We start from the raw sequence: 17,377 nt of genomic DNA, 5'->3' as shown, positions 1-17,377 counted from the left end.
AGGATGCTGAGAGACCTTGCCAGGTGGTCAGAACAATGCCAGATGACAGTCAGAACTGACTGGACGTGTGTGTGTGTGTGTGTGTGTGTGTGTGTGTGTTGTCTCTTCTACAACTTGGAAGGGAGACTGCTCCCAGCATTGCCCACCTCCTTCATTTCCCTGACTGGTCCTCCAGGCCAGCTGTCTCTCACCAGAGCTCCTGCCACTGCCTCGTTATTCACAAGGGTGCACGCTGCAGAGGCCACTTTCTACCAACAGCATTTGGCTTATTCTGTTCATCATAAGCAAAATTATTAACAATTATTCCCCAACTGTTAAGTCTATAAAAGGTGTTATGTGTGCATAGAACTCTAGGTTCCTCGAGTCACAGAATGATTTTAGGCAGGGCCAAGGGAAGCAGCAGCTTGCTCTGTTGGAAAGCTAACCTGGCCGTGGTTTGGAGATGGGCGGGTCGTAGGTGGACAGCAGGACACCAGCGAGAAGGATGCAGTGGATATCGCATGGCACGGTTCTCTCTCACTGAACCCCGGCCTATGGACACCCTCCTCAGCCTTCCAGGGACAAGTGCAGGCTCTGCATGTTCAGTAAGAGAGCAGTTCACCCAGGCTTTATCATGAGACCAATTCTCAGGGAATGATGCCAAGCCCATCTCCTGGAAGAATGCAGCACTCCTGATGCATCCATGTCAAGAGTCCCGTAACACTCCCAGAGTACCTTCAGGAAACCTGCACGAAAAGCCTCAGAACGTCTGCTCCTTCCCTTCCCAACAACCCCGACCTCCCCCACAGAGCATACAGCATTTTTTATCCCTTGGCCATTTACCTTTCTTTCATGTGCCCAGTGTGAACATCTAGTCTTTTATATATATATAAAAGCTAAATTGACGTATAATACATACTCTAAAGTTTACCCATTTAGTGTGTAAAATTCAGTGGCTTTTCATATATTCACAAATTGGCCAATTATCACCACAATCGAATTTAGAGCATTCCGTTTAGAAAATTTAAAGCAGGCGCTCCTTATTTTCTTCACCAGCCTCCTCACCCCAAACCCAAGCAACCACTAATCTACTTTGTTCCTATAGATTTTCCTATTATGGATATTTCATATAAATCGTACAATTGTTATCTCTCGTGACTGGCTTCTTTCAAGGTTCACCCACATTGTAGCACACATCGCTTCTTCATTCCTTCTTATCGCCAGATAATATTCCGTTTTATAGATATACCCCATTTGTTGACTCATCATTTGACAGACTTTGGGGTTATGTTTATTTTTCATCTTTTGTGATTGATGAAATCGATCTGCTGCTATATACATCCATATCTGTGTGGGGTTTTTTTGGGGGGGGGTGGACATATGTTTTATTACTCTCGGGTAGATACGTAGGAGTGGAGCCTCCGGCCTATATGGTAACTCTATGTTTTAACAATTTGAAGAACTTCCAGAGTATTTTCTAAAGTGGCCATGCCATTTTATTTTCCAATCACCAATTTCTCCACATCTTCACCAACACTTTTTATTATTATCTGTATTTTTTCTTATAACCATCCTAATGGATGTGAAGTGAAATCTTATTGTAATTCTTATTTTCATTTCCCCAATGAGGAATACGTTGAGCATCTTTTTATGTGCTCATCAGCCATTTGTATATCTTCTTCAGAGAAATATCTACTCAGATACTTTGCCCATTTTTTACTGGGTTATTTATCTTTTCATTATTGAGCTATGCAAGTTCTTCATATATTTTGTATATTACTCCTTGATAAGCTATATGATCCACAAGTATTGTCTTCCATTTGCTTTTCATCTTGACTATTGCAGCAGCCTTCTACTGGTCTCCTTCCTTCTGTTCCATTGCAATAGCCAGATCAATCTTTCAAAATATAATTCACGTCCTACTGCTCCCCTGTAATATGATCATTTAAAAATGCTACTCTGATCCACTCATTCCCCTGCTTTACAAAAATAGTTACAAAAAAATCAAGTCTTTCTCTGGCTTCCCATCACTATTGGAATAAAGTCCAGAATCCTTCCCCTGGCCACTTCTCTTCCCATCACTCCCTGTGCACTCACCATCCCTCAACCACAGCGACCTGCCTCCAAAATCCCCACTCTTCTCCATGCCCTTTACCCTTCGCCTTCCGGAAGACTCCCCTGGGACAACTTCCTTGAACTTTTATCAAGTTAAATGCTGCCTCCTCACAGGTGCCTCAGTCTAAATTAGATACCCCTTGATACAAAAAGGCCAGTGCTCATCAAAGTCATTGAACATGGGTTGACAGGAACCACTGATCGGCATCTGGTAGACTAGAAGTTGCAAAAGCTTGGGGCCATGTGCTTTGTTTCCAGCGCCCAGCAGAGCACCTGCTGAGGAAAGTCGGAGAATGGGGGTCACCATCCCATGGACAGCCACCTTGACTCCCATGGATGAGCCATCTTCCCAAAGGATGGCAAGCCAGAGAAGGTGTTTTTAAAAAGAACATTCATTATGTTTCTGTCCTGTTCCACATGATCTGGACACCATTTCTCTCAACAGGCTTGGAAATAAAATTTACAGTTTCCCCCGAAGTCCATGCTGATTTTTGGTGTTGAAGAAACTGTCACCAAAACCATGCTACAATTCATCAGTACTCAATCAGGCTATTTTTTTTTTAATCAAAGGGCAAAGGGGCATGCTTCCCAGAGTTTGGGTGAAATCCATTCCCTTTTTTATTTTATGTTATTTTTATTTTAAAGATGACTTTCTAAAAGGCCTTCAAAGTATGCTGTAACCACCTTTGCTAAATTAATGTTCTTGTGAGTTTTCACCTTGGATCTGACAGGGAATCAGAGCTGGAGGGATATCAGCGATCATCCCGGTCCTAGGAGGGGAAATACTTCCAGAGGGTGACTGAGATTGGGACAGACATTTTGTGACATAGCTGACACTGCAGCAAGACTGTGGACCCACTACTTGCACTTCTTCTTTCGTGTCTCATTGTGGCAGATGGCCTATTTTTGTAGCTCTTTTCACATTCACCTTTTTGCTTGGTAACTAGATGTCAGTTTTCCAGTTTGCAGTTCTGGGAAACCGTCTTTTCCAGTTCTCTTGGTCCTTCTCATTAGGCCATCCCATCCCTACCTCAAAGGTAGACTGTGTGCCCCTATTTAAGCCAGCCAGCAATTCATATTCCTCTGCCCACAGTGATTAGTTTAGAATTAGACATGTGACCCAATGAGACCCAGTGAGATGCAAAAGGGTTGTTTGGGGGAATACTGGGTCAGAGGCTCTCCTGCTTCCCCAGGCTATACTTGAAGGTGGTTGAAGATGCTGGAGCTGCTGGAGCCATTCTGTGAACAGAGCAGAGAGAGGACAGGGGCAGGTGTGAGAACTTCAAGTCAGCCCTGAGGCAGCTGGACCTGTCAATTTAGTTATGAATGTTGATGAATTTCCTTTAGTTTAGATTCCTGCCACTTGCACAGAAAGGGTGCTGGACCCCATCCTTCGTAGCACCTCCCTTCCAGGACCGTGACAGGCTTCAGGGCATGTAGTCATAAGCATATGGAGGGCTCTCTACAAAAAAGGCACCAATTCTCATGCTCCTCGTCACTTACCTGCAGCCATTTGGTAATGTAGCCACCTGTGTCCCTCAGCTGGGATGCTCTTGGTGTTTGGGGTGAATTGATTGTGCCTCCTGTGGGGCTCTTCCATGTACTGTAATGTATCTAGCAATTATGGCCTCCCTGGCTTTCTCACCGTGACAGAAATTATCCCCACCCCACCCTCACATTCAATGGGACCACTGGAACATGACCCTGTATCCCCTCTCTTACCCTGCCCTCCTGAGCCCTGCCTGGAATTCATGGGGAGAGAGATTGCTGCTGGCCACAGCTGCCTCCATCCCCTGCTGTCCTCCCTGAGGTTTCACTTCCTCCACCTGGGGACACTGCCCTAGGCAGTTCAAAGGAAGACACATTCACTTGTGTCCCCTCCCCACAGCCACAAAACGAGGCTTTCACTCTCCCAGCAACAGCCACCTGACAGCGCTGCCCAGGCAGCCGGTCTCCATCTCCTGCTGGAGGCTTTCCAACCACTTAACACAGTTTTTCAATTTCCACTGCTTATGCACATACATCTCCATGCCTGCGGATGGATTGCCATGGGAACTTTCCTCTCCAAAATTCTGATGGACGGCATTTTTACCTTAGAATGATGTTGAAGTTAAAATGATCTTCACCAATATTCATTATGCGGTAATGGTGTAGAGCCCCAGATCAAAAATTCATGGCAGGCACACGCTGCAACGTTCTCCTCCTTGCAGGTGTGTACAGCAAATCTAGGGTTCCATGTATATGTATGCATACATACCCACCACGTAGCTGTTTTACACAGCCTAAGCGTACATACACACTCAAGCACAGGCACGCCCAGCATGTCATATCCTCACCCCCGCCCCCAGCCCCAGCTCAGCCCGGTGGCACTGAAATAGCTAACAATTCCAGGAACAGGGCCAGGGTAACGGGATTTGTCGGCCAAGAGGTGGGTACAGGGGCAGGGGTTTAGTTTCTCCCATTCTACTACCAGCTAAGAGCTAATGTGTCCATTCCATGGCTCGTTTCAATGGCACAGCATGACTCAGGCAGGGAGCACACATGGCCTCCAAGGGCCTGCCGGGCCTGCGGAGGCAAGTTGGGAGGATGGAGGGTCAAAGCCAAATCTGGGCAGGACACAAAGCCCAAGAGCACAGGCCCAAGCCAGGACTGAGTGACAAGCTCCTCACAGCCCATCCCCCAGCCCTAGGTTATCCGTCTTTAGGCCAAGAACATTTGTTGAAATCAAAAAGGCTCTTCCCCTGCCAAGGCAAAGATCCTGACTCCTCATTCCCACAGGTAGCAAGAGAAGAGGGGCTTCTCCACTGTCTCCCAAACCTCGTCACCCCCTCCTCTGCCTTCTCTGGACCTCTCTTCTTTGTTTCTTCTCATACCTACCCAGCCTCTATAACAATCCCAAGAAATGGCTTCATTTCTTCTTTTCCTCTCCTCATGCCCAGAACCTGGTTTTATTTTATCATTACAGTGCCTAGGAACTCCAATTCAGTATTAAATAGAAGTGGATGGAGAGCCAGAGACAAAGTCCCTTCTTTCTGAACACCTTTGAGCCATTATCATCCATCATCCCCTGTTGCTGTGTAGCCACCATGGTCCATGGAAAGAAGGCAAAACACCTGTTTGCAACGCTGTGGGAACATTTGGTTTCAATTTGTTGAGAGAGAGAGAGAGAGAGAGAGAGAGAGAGAGAGAGAGAGACTTGTTTCCCTTTTCTTCCTCCCTTCTTTTGACCCACAGGAAAGAGGATCTTAAATCCCCACACTTTGCCACTACATAAATCTTCTGCCTCTAATTGTGTCTCTGGAGTCACAAAGGAAATACTACCTGATGTCCCACGGCTTAGTTCATCACCACAACTGCTTTCTGCCATGTCTGCTCTATCACAAGTGCAATTCCTTTAAGGACCCAGAGTTGGTTCCTATGGGAGAAGGAGGGTGTTGAAAATCTGAGCTCAGTCTTCTTGTGTATCTTTTTTGGGGGGGTTGGGGGTTACAGAATACAAGACATATCTGCCCTCCCCCGTTCCTAAACATTCCTCAGGAAGGAGTTCTCCGATTCCCCTGGTGGCTGCCTGGATGGGTGTCCGAGTACCACTGTCAGAGCATGGACCTCAGACAGATGGCACGGATGGTGAGGCAGTCCCCTCCTGAGGTTCCTGCTGCTGAGGTGCAAGAGGAAGGACAGAGCGACCCCGGAGTTGGACAACTGCAGGTCCCCATTCACTAAGGACACCCCTGGGGGAACCCACTCTTACCATGAGCTTACAACTTGAAGATCCGCCATCCTTGGCAGGTGTGCCTGTTTGATCTTTCAAGGACAGAGCAGAGGCCAAACTGCATTCCAGAAGTATTGAGGATCCAGTTGAGGGCATGTAATTAGTCTGAAGGAGTGGAAAAGTGAAAGGGTAGAAGAGCATCTTGTGGGGTGATGGGGCAGTCCTGGGAACTATAAGCACTTAGAGGAAGACTCCCTGTGTGGAGAGGGGAAGTGGGGGCAAAGAAACTCAGATTTTGCAGTCCAGGTATGGGGACAGCCCACTTCCCCATCTGTCACCCCGTAGCCCTACTTCCAAGCAGAGCACCCTTGGGTGTAATGAAAGCATGCTGCATGAGCACAGAGGGAGAAACAAAGCTGAAAACCACAAAATCTGACTCAAGATGAATCTGTGGCAGCTTGCATACACCCCCCAACCGGAATAACGGGGTTTGAAAATGAGGGGTTGGACTAGGGTTCTTACATAAAATACAGAGCATCCAGTTAAATTTGAGATTCAGATACATAAGGAATCATTCTTCAAAGAAATATGTCCCAAATATTTCATGGGATATATTTATACACTAAAGATTTATTCCTTGTGCATCTGAAACTCAATTTTAATCGGGCATCTCATTTCTTCTTTTTCTTTTTCTAATTCTTGCCAGATTTATGTTGGACAAAATGTCCAACGCTTCCTTTAGTTCTGCTATTCTTGGCTTTGTCTCCTATTCCCAAGGGGAGCTGCAGGAGAGGGCCCCATGGCCTTGGGAAAGGGTGCATGGAGGCTGAATGAGAAGACTTCTCCAGGAAGGGGCTGTTAAAACCTGTGAAGCCAAGTGTTTCAAGGTTGGTTAAAATACCCGGTTTATTGGCAGTGATGCTGGCCTGTTAAATGTGGACATCACAACCAGCTGGAGAGACGGGACCACCGAGCTCCCAGGGAGCAACTGGGAAAACATGAATTCATCTTTAAAAAGATAAAATTCTGTGTAATCTGTCTTGGTAACCCCAGAAACTGACACGCATGCTTTAAAAAAGGCTAATACTCTCTGTGACAAATTGTATTCTTTTTTTTTTTTTTTTTTTTGGTCTAAACCACTAATTATTTTACCTGTATGAAATTCCTCTATTATTTTCACTGCTGGAAAATCACAGGGTGGTAAGTGCTGCTAGAACCTGTCACAGACAAGGCGCAAACAATGCCACACAACAAAACCTCATACAGCGCAGCGCACACAATAGTGGCTGGCCAGGTAAAGCAAAACATCAACACTCGAGCATTAACCGAAGGTAGCCTGCAAGGAGGAGTGTCGCAAGTGAGCTTGAGGACGGAATTCCTAACAGCCCTGGATAATTAGCAGTTAGGATCCGACCAGGAGCACCTCCTCTCCCCAGTGCCTTGGATTGCAAGGGTCGTGTTGCTCACAGTCCTGCACATCTAGCACTTCACAGTTTGCAAATTCTTCACAAAATTCATTGGCTCAACCAGTTCTCCCCCAAATCTCGAAAATAGCACCAAACCCAGCTATTTCTGCAGGAACAGACTCTTGGAGAGATGAGATTTTTGGCTAATGGTACTAAGATTTGGGGCAGGAGAAGTGGAGACTCTCTATATAAATAGTGACCCCATCTAAAAAAAAAAAAAAAGGTTTTTGGAGTATAGAGTCTAGTTGGGAAGATATCCACTTACCAAATTACCATACTAATGAATATTTTATAGAGTTAAAGAAAAGGACTTGGATTTATGAAAGCATATAGCAAGAGAAACTGACTTAGATGTGAGGAATCAGGGGAGGCTCCCTTGAGGAGGTGACACTGGAACTGTGACCCAAGTTACATAGGATGTGAGAAAAATGCCTTCCAGGTAGAAGGCAGAAGCCTGACCAGGGAAAGACTGGTGACTCACTCAGAGAATCAAATGAGCCAACTGTGGCGGATGCTGAGAAAGCAAGGAAAAGAAAGGGGCAAGCAAAGAGGGACAACCATCAGGGCCAAATCACACAGGGTCTCATAAGCCATGCTAAGGGATTGGGAAGTCTCAGAAGGGTGTTTAACAAGGGAGTGATGTTCCCTTTTGTCACAGTTCTATGTAATGCTGTCTTCTCTGCCTCTCCACCATGGTACAGGCTCCAGAGCCCCACTTCATTCCAGGGAGTTTTCATTTTGTGGGTCACTATTTTATCGTAGTCTCCATCCCTTTGACCCCAAATCTTAGTACCTCCATTAAATCACGAACCTCTCCAAGAGTCATTTCCAGGAGAATAGCACAGATTCGTTTAAATTTACATATTTGGGGGAAGATAGGATGAGACAGTGAATGCATAAATGACTATAAACTGTAAAGTGCTAACCAGGTGTGGAGGATGTTGCAATTTGACTATGCATTGAACCCTGTGAACCAAGATACTGAGGAGAGGACCTGATCCTGGTCAGTTCCTGACTGCTAATCATCAGTCCCCCTCTACAAGACCTTAGGACTTTCTTGGATCATCAAAAGAAGGTGTAACATCAAGAGGGGGTCAGATGTGGCTTAGAAAAGCCTCCACCCAAAGAGTGTCCCTCCTGTTGGTGGTCAAAATGCCACAGTGACTTTTATGGGATGGAGGCCATCAGTGAATGCCAGTAACAGGACAACAGGTGTGGTCCCACCTCAAGGTGGGACAACTTTGGTCCTTCTTTGGATGGGGGCTGGAGGGTCTCTTGCTCCCTATTCCTGGGCCCTAAAAATCTGGTACCTTTGTCCCAAGCCCCAGCAACCTCTTTCTCTTGTCACATCACCTTCATCTCTACCCATCTTCTCAATTTCTATAATTCTTTCCAGTTTGGAATGGGAGGAATTTTTCTTTTATTTATAGGTATCCTCCTAAATCTGCTGTCTCGGTATATAAATCCTTTCCATCCCTCTAAGAACTAACTTTAGATTCTCAACAGCTAGAACTCATTTTTGTTCTCTGCACTTGGCCACACTATCCTACCTGTGACTTTCTTTCCCTAAGTCATTGAACATACAAATCTTGGCTGACTAAATGGGCAAAGACCAGGGGGCAGAAGGAAATAGTTATTTGTCACAGTAAGATTTTCCATTGGCGAAATCACACTGGTCCTGGTGTGGAGAAAGGTAGAATGAGATTAGGTCAGTTGGTAGTTACTGCCTAGACCAAGGGAAAACACATGATTGCTTGGGCCTTGGTGATTGTGCAGGACCTGAAAAGAGCAGTCCAGATTCCATATAAATTGGGAGGTGAAATACTGAGATTAGGTGATATTTTGGATTTGGAGACTAGAGAGAGACAGATGTCAGGGAGAACTTAACAGTTCTTTTACATATTTCTTTCATCACCGGAAATGGGAAAATTTAGAGAACAGTCAGATTTGGGAAGAAAGATCATAAGTTTGATCTTGAACACTTGATCTTGAGTCTGAGATCCCTTTGAAACATTTAAGAAAAAGTGTAATGAGCCAGAAATATGGCTCAGTGGAAAGATGTTCACTCTAGGTAAAAATGAGGAAGTTGCTGATGTGTAGCTGTTAAGAGGTACCATAAAGAGATTCCCTAAGGAAAAAGAAGGGGTAGGACCAAACCCTGGGTGACTCTAGCATTTAACGGTTGGATAGAAGAGGCTGAACCTGCATAGAGACAGAAAATGAATTGATCGAGTGGAAGAAGGAGAACAGAGGGTGTGCCACGCAGAATCCAAGGGAAGAGATGGTTTCAATGATGATGCAGTAGCTGCCAGTGTCCAAAGCTGCTAAGGGTGAAGGGAATGAGGGTTTAAGAACAGTAATTGGATTTAGGGGCACAGAGGTCATTGATGACCTAATAATGCTATTGAGGGAGTGATGTGGGCAGATAACAGAACTTACAACCTGCATGCAAATGGGAGGTGAGGAAATAGAAAAAAAAAAAGCATATGGACCATTCTTTACCAATGTAGAGACCATTCTTTCTAGCAGTTTGGCTGTGGTGGAGAGAAGGATGATAGGATAGCAGCTGGAGGAGATATGGAATCCGGGAAGGTGTACCTAGTGGCTTGCTGACTTGTTAGATTTAGGATGACAATTTGACTATGTTCACAAATCAGCAGAAATGTCCCTGTGTGGAAAGATCAGTTACATATAGATGAAAAAGAAAAGGGATGATATATAGCACTGGGTTCCTGGAAAGGCAGGAGGGGTAGGATCTAAAGCTCAGTTGGCAGTGGTGGGGAGAATTCACCTCAGTGAAAGAGACCCTCCTCTATCCAGGGGTAGAGGAAGGAAGCCAGAAGGGATTAGTGCAGGAGTAGAATGTTTGGGGCTTGGCACCTGGAAGTGGTCTGGGAAGCTGCCATTTTTTGGGTGGAGTAAGCCAAATATTTGACTGGGATAGGTATGTTTTGAAACAAGTCTCTAAGAGTGCCAAAAGAAAGTTCATTTGAGAAACTTAGTAGAAGAAATGGACGATTTGAGAGACCCTTTGGGATTGGTGATCGTGGGTTTAGAGCGGAAATAGAGAAGCCTGTGATCCAAGAGCAGGTGGGTTGAATTGATCGCCATCTGTTTACCTGCCAGATAGAAGTATATGTACTTTCCTGACCCTTGGACATGTACCAGGCTAAATAAGATGACAGTTTTATAAATGGTTACACACAGCTAGTTCGTCTCCCCAACTGAAATGCCCACTCTTTTAGAACATCTCTGTCATTTGTCGCGTTTCTCTTCTACTGTCTTCCTTTCCAGTTTCAGACAGAGAGTAGGCCAGGGGTGTTCCAACAAAATATGAGGTAGAAATGGTAAAATATTGTGAAAGTTTTGAAGTGTACAAGGCAAACTAAATATTTAAATTGTTACTGTATCACTAGAGAAATTTAAAATGGATGTTGATATTAGCGCTTTTTGAGGGTTTTATTTTTTTCAAATTGCATCTTATTATTCTCTCATTTGCTCCTAAAATCACTGAGGTAGGTATGATTAGCTCCATTTTCAGTCCAGAAAATGGGGTGGGGTGTGGAGTGGGGCAGGAAGGGCCAGTTTAAAGTCAGAGAGTATCAGAACCAAAGGAGGAATCCAGGTATTAGGACACCGAGAAGGGAGCTCATCACATCACTGCCCAAAGATGCCACAACTGGAGAATAGCCAGTGTGAATTAATTCTCTTCAGGGATGATAAAAAAAGGATGAATCTCCAGACTCACATTCTGGATGCAGAACATAGCTTTTGAATTTCCAGGACTCTTCTCAGCACAAGCAGTCACACCTCTAAAATCAACGGGTACAAAGGGCAGCCACTAACTACAGAGAACCAGTTTCACCTGCTCCCCTACCTCCTTCCAGGAGAAAAACTGCTTTAGGTTGCTTTTGTCCAAAGTCGTTTCATCATCTAATTGCTGTTGGGATGACCGTGTTGGAAAAAAACCCTGCTTCGGGGAAAGAACATTTTGCTTCACATGTAGAAGCCAGAACTACATGGTCAATGCCTGGCCTGGCCACAGCCTATGAATCTAAAATTAATCTCAGGGAATTTGACATGGGTCGGAGTAATCCAGTAAATATGTCACATTTTTTTCTGGGGACAACCGTGAGTTAAACGCGTCATGCACACTTCCCCCGTGCACTTGCCACGTGCATTCATGTTTTGGCTACATTGGGAAAGAAAGAAATATCCAAATAACTTTCAAGAGGGGAAAAAAGGATACTAAATAGTAAAACCACCATCAGATGAAGAGGAATAAAGTACCAAGGACCTGACAAGGCTGCTTTTTAGAGACGAGTTAGGAAGAAGGTAGCCACTTGGAAATTGGCGTATTTGATATTGCATGGGGAAAACAAGTCTTGTTTGCCCTTAAAGAAACTCTTTTGTATCAACGTGAAAACAAGTCTTGTTTGCCTTTAAAGAAACTCTTTTGTATCAACATGAATCTATGAATCCACATGTGCTTTAGAAGATGCCCTTGAGTTTCGGGGGAAAATTAGTTATGGGCATTCTAAGCTGGAATATGACTGAGTCTATTTCATTTCTTAAATGTCTAAGAAATAGCAAGAGGATCTATTAAGCTAAAGGACCCATGTTAATGCAACATTAAAGAACTTGATTAGAGCCCAGCACTCAGGGAAATCATTTTCAGCTTCGCACATGCTACATTGCACATGTAATATGTTGTGTTTGATGTTATTTGTCATTTATTAAATGTGTATGCTAATATGAAGTGTTCCATTTCCTGACTGGAATGTGGAAAAAAAAAAAGTTCAATCTTACTTCACATTCATGCCCAAGAAACCTGATTTCCAACCCTTCCATGAACCAAGGCGGAGAATCAAAGTCTCGTTCCCTAAAATCCTGTTTATTGCATGTCTACTGCAACTGAGGTATTGGGCTGTAAAGTATGTCAGGGAGACCATAACTTAATAAGAGTCAGCCTCTGGCCTCCAGAGGCTTAAAGTTTATTGGAGAGAAAAAGACTCGCAGAGCAAATTAACTACAACATGTCAAATACAATAATAAAGGCATACCAAATGCACCAAGAGGCAATAGAGATTCTTGATGACGGGGTTTGGAGACTTGTGGAGTGGGCAGCACATAAACTGGGAGTGTGGAGCAGTGATTCTGATTTACCAAAAGAAGAAAACTGGGGAGAATGGTCCTCAACATTTTAAAAAAGTAACAGATTGCTAGAGTGAGTTTCTTCTGGACTTGGTGTCATCTGGGCACAAACTTCTCGGTATTAGAATACCAAGATGAGGGTGTACAGGTAGTTTAGTGGTTAGAATGCCTGCCTTTCATGTGGGAGACCCCGGTTCGATTCCCGGACCGTGCACCCCCCCAAAAAAAAAGTATACCAAGATGAGTGGGAAAATGAAGAATTTGCAATAAAATAAAATGTATTCCACACCTCCTGAACCCCTTCATGCATCTGGAGAATGTTATCAAAAGGTTTGGGAGAAGAGAGTGAAAGGTTCATAAAGAGATTTTCTTTGGAAATAGCTGTTTTCCTAAATAAATCCCGTTACACCCGTCCCCTGTCCCCCCTCTCTTATGAATACATAGAGAAACCAGAAGCCTGCTGTCATTTTCAACCAGGAGTGAAGGGAAAATTACCCCCACTGAGCAGAGTTTAAAGGTATGGTAGTTAACAAATAAGGAGACCTTTTGATTATGTCACAAGTCATGCTCGTTTAATATACCAGCTAACAAAACAAGAAAAGACTTTTATTGACATTAAAATTCTGGTGTAACATTTCACTCTATGGTTTATTTAACAACTTCCCTATAGAATTAATCTATTTAGGCTTTTTCTTTTTTTCTATTTACAAATGATGTTTCGATTAATATGTTTGTTTATGTCTTCTAGACTAATTTACTAACATCTCTCTGTGATAGATTATGAGAAGTGAAATATCATGGGCAAAGTTTGTTCTTAGCCTTCCAAATGGATTAAGTCTCTTTTCAACTGTACATATCCTTTTCGATTTTTTTTCTGTTGAATTGCTTGGATTTTCTTAATGATTTAAATAATTCTTATATTTTGGAGGATTATCCTATGATATGTATGGCAAATCTTTTCTCCCAATGTCACCTTTAACTTGTGATGTTTCCTGATAATACATATTTTTCTAAATTTGGTCATCTCAAATATATCCATTTTTTCTGTTTTTTTAATGAGTATTAAAGTTAATTTTGTAATACCTTTTGACAGTTGAAAGTTCTCTCTTGCTCTCTCTCTCTGTTTCTGTCTCTCTCTGTCAGGTTTTAATAGATCTTAACTGCATTTCGTGAATTTTCTAAATTAAATATCTACCATGTAGGACCAGTTCTCCTAATTTCTTTAACACACCTTTCCTTTCCACTAATTTCAAGCATCAGTATGTCAACTTGTAATTCCAATATATATATATGGGTCTATGTCTGGAGTTTTAGTATATTCCACCTATGTATTTTGATATTCTAATGCAACACCTCACTTCTTTAATAAATTGAGCTTCGTAAGTCTGATATCAGATAGGAAAAGTCCATTCTTTTTATCATTTTTCTTGGTTACTATAGGTATATAGGAAAGCTTTTGACTTTAGTACATTAAATTTGTATCCAGCCACTTTGTTGAAATCTTTTATGAACATTAATAGATTGTTGACTGGTTACCTTGATTGTTGATAGATTCTCTTGGATTTTTAAAGTAGGTAAGCACTCCATCTTCAAGTAAGGACTGTTTTGTTTCTTTCAACCTTATCTTCTCCTATTTTTCCTTTATTAATTAGCTAAGACATCCAGTAAAGTATTAAATATGGCAAACATTTTTGTGTGTCCTAACCTTAATGGAATGCTTATGGTTAACCAATACTTTAGTTATTTTCTGTATTTTGTGATATCCCTTCTATCGGTAGTTTACTATTTTTATCTTGATATGATGCTAAATTTTAAAATTTCTTTAGATAGCTATTAAATAAGTGGTTTTACTACTTTACTATTAATGTAGTAAACTTCATTAATAGATTTTGCCATGTGGAAACTCACAAATTGACATTTCCAGCCCTGAATTTTCCCTTGATCTCCAGACTTCAATAACCAACTGTTTCTTGACAGCTCCACATGAATGTACAATAAGTTTGTCAAGCTTTTAAGATGGCTGAAACCCAACTTTTAAATTTCTTACCCAAAACTCTTTTTCCCTCTGTAATTCCAGTCACTATAAATGGCAACTCTATCCATCCAGTTACTCAGGGCAAAACAAAAGAAACTTGGTACCTTTCTTTCTCTACTACATCATACTCAGTCCATTAGTAAAGCCTGTCCCAGCTTGCAAAATTTATCTGGAGTCGTAACAACATCACTGCTCTCTCTCTTGTCCAAACCACCAGCAGTTCTCACCTGAGGGACTGCAATCACTTCCGGCTGGTTTTGTATTTCTTTTTTCTTTTTTTTTTTTTAAATGCAATTGTATTGAGATATATCCAAAGTATATAATGAACGGTTCACAGTACCATCATATAGTTGTGCATTCATCATCACTGTTAATTTCAAACATTATTACTCCAAAAACAATAAAAATAAGAATAAACATAAAAATACAAGTAAAAAAGAACACCCTAAACATCCCATATCCCCCACCCCCTAATATTTATTTTTTGTCCTTATCTTCTTATTTATTCATCTGTCCATACACTGGATAAAGGGAATGTCTTTTTTTTTTTTTTACACATGCAGGCACCAGGAATCGAACCTGGGTCCTCTGGCATGGCAAGCGTTCTTGCCTGCTGAGCCACCGTGGCCCACCTGCTGGTTTTATATTTCTACTCTGGCTCCTTCATTCTGTTCCCAAACCAGTGGCCATAGTGGTTCTCATAGAGTCTACTCAAAATGTTCACTCACTTCCCATCACACTTAACATTCTTTCCATGGCCTACAAAGTGCAACGCAGTCGGGACCATGACAGCTGCCGCCTTCTCCTACCACCACTTTCCCCTGGCTCCCTGAACTTCTGGCACATCAGCCACCTTTCAATTCCTTCATCTTACCCAGCACACCCCCAATCCAGGGCCTCTGCATTTGCTGCTGCCCTACATGGAAAACTCTTCCCTCACTTCATTCAGGTCTTGGCTGAAATATGACTCTATCAGAGAAGTCTTCTTTAACCGCTCAGTCTTAGCTGGCTCATATTCATTGCTCTCTTTCCCTTGATCCTGCTTTGATTTGCATCATCACCTGACAGGATACATTTTTAATCTATATTTTCCATTGCTTCTATCTTGAGTAATAACGAAAATTCCATAATAGCATAATCTGTGTCTGTTTTATCCTCTGCTCTATTCCCACTGACTAGAACAATCAAAATATATCCAGACTTTGCCAAATGTCTCTGGGGGAAGAGAGGGGCAACAAAATCATCCCCATTTAAGAACAACTGCATTAAATTCTTATATTAGTAAAGAAAAGTCACAAATCTGTAATCTAACTGGCAACCTTAAAAACCAGGAAAAGAAAGGAAATTACACCCAAAAGAAGAGAAGAAAAATAAAGATCTGAATGGCATTGAAAAGAAACAACATCATCAGAAAAACAATAGGAAAAAGCCATGAATCCAAAAATTGATTCTTTGACAAAAAAAGAACAATAAAAGAAATGAACCTCTAGCAACACCGAACAAGAAAAAAAAAGAGAGAGAAGATGTAAATGACCAATATTGGGAAAGGAGTATCACTACAAACTTGAAAATAATGCTGAAGTGAGTGGCTACATTATTCTTATTGTTGTTGTTATTATTATTTAAAAAATAGATTTCAGAACAAATAATGTTATTAGGGATAAAGAGGGATTGAGAAGACATAACAATCCCAAACATTTATGTACATAATAATCAAGTTTCAAAATACAAAATTAAACACTGACAACCTGAAAAGAGAAACAGACAGATCCAAAATTGTAGTTGGGAATTTTAACCCTCTGGTCTCAGTACTTGATAGAACAAGGAGACAGAAAATTAGTAACAACTTAGAATACATGAACAGCACTATCAACCACTTGGCTTGACATTTTTTAGACACTCTCTCCGACATCAGAATACACGGATTTTTCAACCACTCTGAGAGTTATCACTAAGACAGACCACATGATGGATCACAAGAGAGCTTCTTATTAAACTTTTAGGTAGTTTAAAAGTATTGAAATAAGACAGCGTAGGCTCTATGACTTCAGCAGAGTTAAATTAATAATTAATAATTCTGCTATAAAATGGAAATAATTTCTGGGGAATCCCCAAATATGTGGAAACTAATAAAACATTCTTCTATAACCCATGGGTCAAAGCAAAAGTTATGAGAAAGTTAGAAAATATTTTAACTGAATGGAAATCAAATTACAACATATGAAAATGTGTGAGATACAGTTAAAGGAGTGCTTTGAAGGAACTTTATAGCATTCAGAGGAAAGTTCTAAAATCAATGCTCTAAGTTCTCACCTTAAAAATTTAGGAAAAGAAAAGCAAATTAAAGTGAGAGTAAGGAGAAGAAAAGAATGAATAAAGATAGAGCCAAAAGAACTCAATGAATAATCAACAATAAAGAAAACATGATGAAACCCAAAGCTTATTTTTGGAAAAAATCAATAAATTTGGTAAAGGTCTAGATACATTGATCACAAAAACAAAAGATTAACAAAAAAAAAAAGATTAATAACTGGAGGAAGGAAAGAGGGAACACCACGACATACTTCCAGGCATTAAAAGAATAATAAGGGAATACTACCAATAACTTTATGAAAGATATAAAGTAATATCCATTAAAAACATCAAACCTATAATTAAAATCCTAAACAAAGAAAACTCCAGGCTCATGGGCTCCTCTGGTGAATTCTTTTAAACATTTAAGAAAGAATACCAATCCTACACTAATTTTTTACAGAAATTAGAAGAGGAGGAAACAAAACCAACTCATTTTTTAGGCCAACGCTACTCAGATACCAAAACCAAACAAAAATAATACAAGAAAAGAACACTAGAGACCATTTAGAATTTAAAATCCTTAGCAAAATATTAGCAAATTGAACCCAGCAGTATGTAAAA

General features: G+C 41.6%; 1 long non-coding RNA gene across 1 annotated transcript; it reads right to left on the bottom strand.

Annotated features, from left to right (window-relative positions):
* Positions 1-2,571: 2,571 nt before the first annotated feature.
* Positions 2,572-9,595, bottom strand: LOC143659384 (uncharacterized). Its single transcript, XR_013163515.1, has 5 exons — positions 9,475-9,595; positions 6,959-6,988; positions 5,846-5,971; positions 5,416-5,509; positions 2,572-3,333 (listed from the first exon to the last, which is right to left on the bottom strand). It is a non-coding gene; the product is annotated as an uncharacterized LOC143659384 (long non-coding RNA).
* Positions 9,596-17,377: the final 7,782 nt, after the last annotated feature.

The sequence above is a fragment of the Tamandua tetradactyla genome, chromosome 16 (assembly GCF_023851605.1).
Source record: "Tamandua tetradactyla isolate mTamTet1 chromosome 16, mTamTet1.pri, whole genome shotgun sequence".
Lineage (NCBI taxonomy): Eukaryota > Metazoa > Chordata > Mammalia > Pilosa > Myrmecophagidae > Tamandua > Tamandua tetradactyla.
Note: the sequence above shows the minus strand (reverse complement) of the source record. Positions and strands in the feature narration are given on the sequence as shown.